Genomic DNA, 8,729 nt, shown 5'->3' with positions numbered 1-8,729 from the left:
GTCACGTGGAATGCTATTGACCAATCTAATTTTTTCTTAGGGTGGAAAAATAATCTGAATTGTTGTTTGTCTATTTGGTGTGTATTTTCAAATGCACATACACCTACATTTATTATGCCTCAGTGTGGTTTTAGTTTCAGTATGTTTCTCCAGACAATAGTGTTTCTGTGTCCCTAAATATCACTATTATTAGTGTGGTGATGGTAATACTATCACTAACTGAAAATGTGTTCTCAGTTAACTTACCTGTCAAAATAAAGGTAAATGGATAAAGAGTAAAACAGTAGGCTACAGTTGTAGCCCACTTTGTGTAGTGGTAGGTTTTAGAGAGAACCTTGGTAGGTTCTCTCTAAAACAGTGTCTGTGAGCTTCAAAGCAGACAGTCTAGGTCGAATGACACAAGGGGATAACCTGGATGATGTAGCCCATCCTGAATGGACTGGTACTTATATGGTCATAAAAATCCTTACAGTGCACATACCTCCTTCATTAAAAACCACCTTATCTGTGCCCCCCTTCTCCTCCCCTCAACTATTTCATGTTCATGATTTTTTTGCCCAGTGGCACTAGTTTCTCCACTGGGAAACGCCCCTTCAATAACATTATTGGCCCAGACGGTAAGGATTATTATAACATTGGCTGGGAGAAGCTGGGATAGCGGAGACATAACATATAGGCCCCTCCTCCTCTGGACCGCACCCCGACTGACTACGCAAAGAGCGAATTTAACTAGCTAGTGGAAGAGAGAAGGAAAAAAAGAGAGTGAGGGAGAGCAAGAGAGGGAAGAAGAGAACGCTATAGTTTGATCCGAGTTCTTTGCGAGGCTGCTTTCGACTGAAAAGGAGTTTGTTTCGCGGCGACACGGAGACAGACTCAGCCACCGGTTGTAGGTAGCCAACCCCAAAAGCCTCTGCATCTCAACAGCAGGTAATAGTCCAGCTAGCTAGATTTCTCTTCTAGCTACATTCTCATTTCCTTCAGCCTTGGCTCTTCACATGCTTGTGTCTAGCGGTGAGTAAGTGTACCTAACCAGGAAGGACGAGAACTGCAACTTCATCACCTCACTGGGTGGGACCTCATAACCCAGATGTATGAATTATTGTAAACTTTTTTTTGTCTACATATTCAATACAATTTAAGATGGAAAGTAGTTTCATATTACCAGGCACGGTGTCAAAGCAAGATTATATCAGCGACTAAAGAAGCAATGGCGAAGTATGTTGCAAGTAACGTAAGCTAACTTGCTAACTACAGGAAGTGATTCGCATGAATGAGATGTAGAAAGGGAGGGAATGAAAAGTAACGCCAAATAATGGAACGCATCAACTATAAGCACGATCCTGTTAGAACCCGTTTGAAGTGTCTATTTCATCGTAGATTAACATGTTGTATAGTTTAGGTCTCGCTAGGTGATCAGCCGCGGGGCAAGCAAACAAGTTTGTAGGCTAATGTACCCCGGGAGAGTTGTTGCACACCATTACGTCACTCTTTAATTGATTCGCTGTGTACGTCCACGCTTCCTGTTCGATTGATGTTTTAGGTCTACGTCATTGAATTTGTTTGCGTTTCTCATGGATTTCATCCTACACTCCAATGAACTCATTATGCGTGAAATAGCAATGTAGCCAGTCGTGTGCAGTTAATGTATTAATTTTCTGAGTTTAGGATAATTTATCTTTCTTGGCTTAAGTAATTCAACTAAATTGGACTAGATTCCCTTTACTCGGTAGGCCTAGTGAACCTTGTTACACGACCAGACATTATATATGCAATGACCCCAGTCTATTTAAGTGCTTTTTAAGTAATTTGGGTTTGGTTAGAGTCAGTGTTTTGTGTTGTGAAATTATAGATTGCTGCAGTAATTTGATTACGATTATTTCGACCTCAGGGACTTTGCCTGGCTACCCAAACTCGTTGCTCCGGCCAAACGCTACGCCACTCCCATTGACGTTAGTTTCTTCTCCACAGTGAGTCTGGATCGGAGTACCTCCCCAACGCAGAGGCTAGCATTCTAGAAATCAGAGTCCCCAACAAGGGGGTTTTCAGGGTAAATGGAAAGCATCTGTGATGCCACTTTCACTTTTGGACGTTAACAATGTGCCTCCATCTTAATAACTCCTCCTGCACATTTATCGGATTGGTTGAACATTACAGAAGAGAACCTCCCCTAGGTTTTTTTTCTTCTTCTCATCAAGACCAGTATGTAGGGAATCTAGTTTCAGGAGTTTCTTTTACACCTGCTACTTAGGTTACTAGAACACAAACCCACTCTAACCATTCTGATTGATCCCAGAAACCAATGGTTTGGACCAGAACCAGAACACATGTTGCTAAAGCAGCATTTTGAAAGTGTCACTGGCTTTGATACTCTGATTTGTTTGGTTTGAGATGATCCAATCACTGGAAAAAAACAAGTTTGTTTTTCCACCACAAACGACTTCAATGTTGGCAGTCTCAAGCTGAAGTGTAGCAAATATATAGAGCACAGGAAGAATTCAGTTTGAGTCGCCAGGCAATCCGGGACACACACATTACACATGGTTCTCCAGTCAGCTTGGGCAATTCTCCTGATATAGCAACATGGCTCAGTCTAGGTCTGTGCAAAAGTCTGTTCCCACTCCACTGAGGGAATGTCTGCCCTACAGATATGGCCATATTTGAATATCATGCCCATTAATTCAAATATGTTATTTCAAATGAAACACAGGCCTATGTCTTAGAACAGGGTTTCTGTCTTTTGAAGGCAACAGTATGCAAAGTCAAGTTCATGACTTTCTTGCATACATCCTTGGTCTCTCTCTGGTGTCTTTCTATTTTCAATAGCGCAGAGTGTTGGTTCCTGTCAGAATAACATAATTTCCTGTTTGTGCTTTCACTGCACTGAACTGTGAATCAAACCCCTGGCAACATCTGAAACGAATCCTCTTGATGTCAACATTGTTCATTGGAAAGGCATTCACCATTATTAGAGTTATAATGACCTGGTAGATATAAACTGATTAGTCTAACTTGTTGTGATCCTCTTACATTTACTGACTGTTTCAATGATGTCCCTACTAGAATGTATCCAGTTCATGACCAGTGGGTTGACCACATTTGATCAATATGTAGTCTAGCATAAAAGTCTGCTTAAAATCATACAGGAGAAATGAAAATGCCTGTGAATGTTAATGCATTGAAGGCCAGCTAGGATGCAGACATCCTGGCTAAGGTAGATTACCATTAGCAACCAACTTGCTTTTGTTTCAATTTGAAACATTTGGGTCAAGGGCACCGTGGCACAATAGTGTCCCACAGTTATCCAAGGTTCAGTGGTAGCTGTGATTCTTGAGTTGACACTATCAGTCAGTCCCAAGATGTTTCTGTCAGGTGACAGTCTCTAAACTAACTGTAGATTTACAGGACTATAGTTGCCCTTTCAGTGATGAGGGGCAGTAACATGGGCAAATACTTGCTGATAATCCAGAAAAAAATGAGCCCTACATTTTTGACCGAAACCATCCCAGTTAGGTCATTTCCCCAAGTAAACAATCCTCATTTTATATTCCTTTTAGGCCTGATAATCCAGCTAGCTACAGCAGATCAGATGTATTTGAGCAGATGAAAGGTCATCTGGACAGGACTGCAGTTTATGCTTCTCTGATATTTATGAGCCTAGTCATATAATGTACAGTACATCTCCAGTCAAAGAGGCAAGTAGAAGGCAAAGATCAATCATCCACATGAGAGTCAATATCATTTGAGTAATGTATACAGACCTGCTCATAGCCACAGATCCCCATATAAACATGGGTCACATTCTCTTAAAGCTGGAATCCTTAATGGCGAAACTCATGTCAGTTTGGGATATTACAACAAAGTTACTGTAAACAAGTGTTTCTTCAACAGGCGTCATTGAACGTGTGATACAACAGCAGAATATGTACTGCAACTTTTTTTTACTACACTGCTCGACGCACCTCACCTCCGTTACATTCTCAAAACGATAACGACGGTGCTGGGACGGACAGTGGAGGTGTTTCCCCTAATACGGATTCCATCTTTAAACTAGGGCTGGGAATTGCCAGGGACCTCACAATATTTTCATGATATTTGGGTGCCGATATGAAATGTATTGCGTTTCTCACAATTGTATATGTATTACGATTTGGTCTTTGATTTTTTTTAAAGTATATATTTTTTTTATTGGCTTTTGACGTTCCAAACATATTGCTCACCATATGCATGCTGCCGAGATACAAGCGAGCGCATGAGAAATACATCATGGAAATTAAAGTCCTATAAACAAATTGGCTCCCTATTTAATAAGATGGAGAACAAGCTAAGAAGGAAAAACACTGGGGTTTTCAAATCAAGTTCAAGTACATTTTCCCCATCACTACTTTTAATAAAACAAGTTTGAAATCATGGATTCTTAGTAATGCAGACATCAAACACAGGGTGTGCGTGCATACATCTGTGTTCTCTGATTCAGGCTTGAGTCATATTTTACTGCGGCTGGCTTGCCATGCAACCTCTTTCAAACTTATTTTACTGCCATTACTCTCGCTATCAACTTCTGTCTATATGTAATAAACTCATTCCTTAGTTCAGTCTGGCTTGAACAATATGATTTGAATTGGGTCAATCGGATTGGTCGACTTGGCAGGGACAGCCAATGTATCAGCTAAAAAGGTCTAGTGAAAATCCCACTACTAGGTGTATTCTGTTTGCTTGCTTGTTTGTTTCCTTCCTCCTACTCCATTCTGTCAATTTCTCCCTACTCTCCATACCTCCTATTGTTGGCCTCCTTCCCATCCTCCCCCTCACAGCGCACACCTGTAGGGTTCCACTGAATGCAACAATAGCAGGAAATGACTAATCTATGGCTGGGGTTTCAAACAAACAAGGCTTGTTCTCACTTCTCTGGAATTAACCGTGGCAACACTGATTGCTGCTTGGTTTATGATACATGCTAGGCCTATGCTGGGTGGGGGGGGATAGTTGTCCTTTAATTTATAGTGAACAAAAATAAAGCAACATGGAACAATTTCCAAGATTTTATTGAGTTAGAGTTCATATAAGGAAATCAGTCAACTGAAATAAATAAATTAGGCCCTAATTTTTGGATTTCATATGACTGGGAAGACTGATATGCATCGGTTGCATCGGCCTTAAAAAAAAGGTAGGGGTGGTGGATCAGAGAACAAGTCAGTATCTGGTGTGACCACAATTTGCCTCATGCAGCGTGACACATCTCCTTCGCATAGGATTGATCAGGCTGTTGATTGTGGAATGTCGTCCCGCTCCTCTTCAATGGCTGTGTGAAGTTGTTGGATATTGGTGGAACTGGAACACGCTGTCGTACACATCGCTCCAGAGCATCCCAAACATGCTCAATGGGTGCCATGTCTGGTGAGTATGCAGGCCATGGAAGAACTGGGCCTTCAGCTTCCAGGAATTTTGTACAGATACTTGCGACATGGGGCCGTGCATTATCATGCTAAAACATTAGATGACGGAGGCAGATGAATGTCACAACAATGGGCCTCAGGATCTCGTCACGGTGTCTGTGCATTCAAATTGCCATCAATAAAATGCAATTGTGTTCGTTGTCTATAGCTTATGCCTAACCCCACCACCACCACCATGGGGTGCTCTGTTCACAATGTTGACATCAGAAAACCGCTCATCCACACTATTTCATACATGGTCTGCAGTTGGGATGCCAGTTGGACGTACTGCAAAAATTCTCTAAAACGACGTTGAAGGCAGCTTATGGTAGAGAAATTAACGTTCAATTTTCTGGCAACATTTCTGGTGGACATTCCTGCAGTCGACATGCTAATTGCACACTCCAACTTGAGACATCTGTGACATTGTGTTGTTTGACATTCGAACATTAGCGTCTTTTTGTTGTCCCCAAAACAAGTTGCACCTGTGTAATGATCATGCTGTTTAACTAGCTTCTTGATATGCCACACCTGTCAGGTTGATTATCTTGCCAAAGGAGAAAGGCTCATGAAGAGTGATGTAGCCACATTTGAGAAGCTTTTTGTGCATATGGAACATTTTCGCAAACTTTATTTCAGCTCATGAAACAGCAGACCGAAACTATATATATTGTGGTTATATTTTTATTCTATGTAACTAATGGAGAGAAGCAGATTACTAGATAGGTAGAGGTCTTTTACACAATGTGGGTGGTGAAAAGCTACCTTGCATGTCAGAAAATAGAACTTGTTCTGTGTTGGGTGTGATCTGTGCACCTGATGTGTTTGGTTTTGTAGGCGTGTACACATGTATGTGTCAGACTGGCTATTGCCCAACGCAGTCAACTTGAGCACTCGAACACAGTTTCACACTGAATTTTGAAACACGCTCTGCACAGGGACATCCCTCTGACTGCCACTCCATATTTTATTTCTCCGTCAACCCAAATGCAGGCCAGGTTCCATATACCCCACTAGTTTGAATACAGCACCTGTTCAACTGTCCGTGAGTGCTTTTGTTTGACTGGTGAATAGCCTCCATAAACGCTAGACACCATTTGTTGTCTTCATGTAGCCTAGACTATAGTGATTCAAAGGGAGTGCTCTTATACTGTAGATTAGACTTCTAGTCAGAGATAAGGAGAGAGAGAGACTAAACCATTCCCTCCCTTTTGTCTGCTAACTCCTAAGTGAAAAAAATGAGATGAAGACCTGTTCAGTGTTCACGGTCAGGTAAAATATGTTTTATGTCCTGAGTAGGGTTTAGAAAGATGTTTATTTAAGTGACCGAGGAAGCAGGTATGTATGACTCCCTCCAGCATTCTTTCACAACAGTTTAAAGGCTTATGTAACCATTATCTAATATCCAAAGTGCTTTCGCTTGTTCAGCAAGCGGGTGCAAATTTAAAAAGCCAACCATGTCCAATATGGCTGTCAAAATGACAACAGAAATATGAGCCATTTCATCAGCCCTTTGACCCCAAATCATTATACGTTTTTAGGCGTTTGTCAGACTGACACCTACTGGCTGTCAACCAGTACAGTTAATAGAATAATTCTAAAGGAAATGTCTGTTATTTGATCTAAACTAGACAGTTCAAATCAGTTATTCACTTTATGGTGCTGCTAGACTAACAGGTTGCTTAGAGTTCCAGTTTTTATGTGCATCTCTAGTGAGGAATGTGGAAAAATAGTGGATAAGGGTTTGTCATGGAGTGTGGTTAGTTTCCAGGACTTAATTTACTGCACAGTCTGCAGAGGGCTGAGAACTTCTCGTTTCAATGGTATCCCCTGGCGTACTCTGCAAGAATTCACACAACAAAGTTCCACAAATGGCAAAATAGTTTTCCCTCTTTGTCATTTCCTCTTCCCTCTCTCTCCTCGGCTCACCCTCCCTCCCCTGTTTTAGGCAGAGAGACGGTGTCTGAGTCCATAATGAACTTAGACACACTCCACCTCTCCTGCCCTCTGGCCTCGTCTGGCGGTCACACTCTCTCCCTCAGGGCGTCAGACAGCGGAGAGGAATAGGAAAGCCAGAGGTAAGGTCAGAGGGCAAGGGATGGAGGGATAGGCCGTTGAAGCTTAACATGCATACAAGACTGACCATGCTAGACTGGATCCAACAAGAGACCATCTGATGAATTAGAGTAGGGACAGACAGGATGTGATATGAGAGGAGGATGTATTAACAGTTGTATTAATATTCCAGCCAATGGAGCCATACACCAGGGCCAGTTGGCCACGGCTGTTTAACCGCTTTATAATGTGGCTGGTGGGATACAAGGCTTATTGTATATGGTCAGGCTTTAAATGTTGCCTTTGGTCGCCGACTGACGAGATGGAGGGTCAAGACCTTTGGCTTTTCCAGCTACTCAGCATAACTCTGGGTGAGAAGGCACTGAGCTGGAATGGAATGAGTGGAGCAGGGAAGGAGGGAGGGATGGCTCTTCAAGAGCAAGCAGCCCTTGGTGTCCCTTTTAACGAGACGGCCAGGCGTTGACAAGGACACTCCTTACTTCCTCCCTTTGTGCCTACATTCTTGTCTCTGTGACGTCGGTTCTAAAACCACCCTCCCTCTTGTTTTTCGGCCCAGGCTTCCGCTTCTATAGTAGACCACTTCACTGACTAAGCACCACTCTTCCTAGATGTCGGCGGTCGTTTTCGTAGCCTTCAATGACATGTCTAGTCATTGATTGTCATAGGTCCGATAATATTTAGGGACTGTTGGAGGGATTGGTTTCCTTGTATTACACGTGTCGCTTTCATTAATGTGTAACTTTGCATGAGTAACTACCAGAATGGCTATTTTCAATGTAGCCAACCTTCAATAGATGAGTCTGTTTGTACAGCTGAACAGCATTTAGCATGACAAGACATGGGGAGGCCTTGCAGCTGCGCAGTACTGGGCTTCAGGCTTAGTGGCATCCCAGGTTGAGTGAAGACATGGCCAGACAGAAAGCTGTGGACTTTGGTGGCCAGACAGAAAGCTGTGGACTTTGGTGGCCAGACAGAAAGCTGTGGACTTTGGTGGCCAGACAGAAAGCTGTGGACTTTGGTGGCCAGACAGAAAGCTGTGGACTTTGGTGGCCAGACAGAAAGCTGTGGACTTTGGTGGCCAGACAGAAAGCTGTGGACTTTGGTGGCCAGACAGAAAGCTGTGGACTTTGGTGGCCAGACAGAAAGCTGTGGACTTTGGTGGGGACTCTGAGTCATAATAAAAGACGTGGGTCTACCCAGTGTTCTCTTAATGCCATGTAC

General features: G+C 42.7%; 1 protein-coding gene across 2 annotated transcripts in view; it reads left to right on the top strand.

Annotated features, from left to right (window-relative positions):
- The first annotated feature begins 673 nt into the window (after positions 1–673).
- LOC129826223 (myosin-9-like) overlaps positions 674–8,729 on the top strand; it is a 34,431-nt gene continuing 26,375 nt past the window's right edge. For both annotated transcript variants that reach the window (XM_055886732.1, XM_055886723.1), the window contains exon 1: positions 674–927. The gene's annotated coding sequence lies outside the window, so the exon portion shown is untranslated. The remainder of the gene's footprint in view (positions 928–8,729) is intronic.

Source organism: Salvelinus fontinalis, chromosome 2, assembly GCF_029448725.1.
Source record: "Salvelinus fontinalis isolate EN_2023a chromosome 2, ASM2944872v1, whole genome shotgun sequence".
Classification (NCBI taxonomy): domain Eukaryota; kingdom Metazoa; phylum Chordata; class Actinopteri; order Salmoniformes; family Salmonidae; genus Salvelinus; species Salvelinus fontinalis.
Note: the sequence above shows the minus strand (reverse complement) of the source record. Positions and strands in the feature narration are given on the sequence as shown.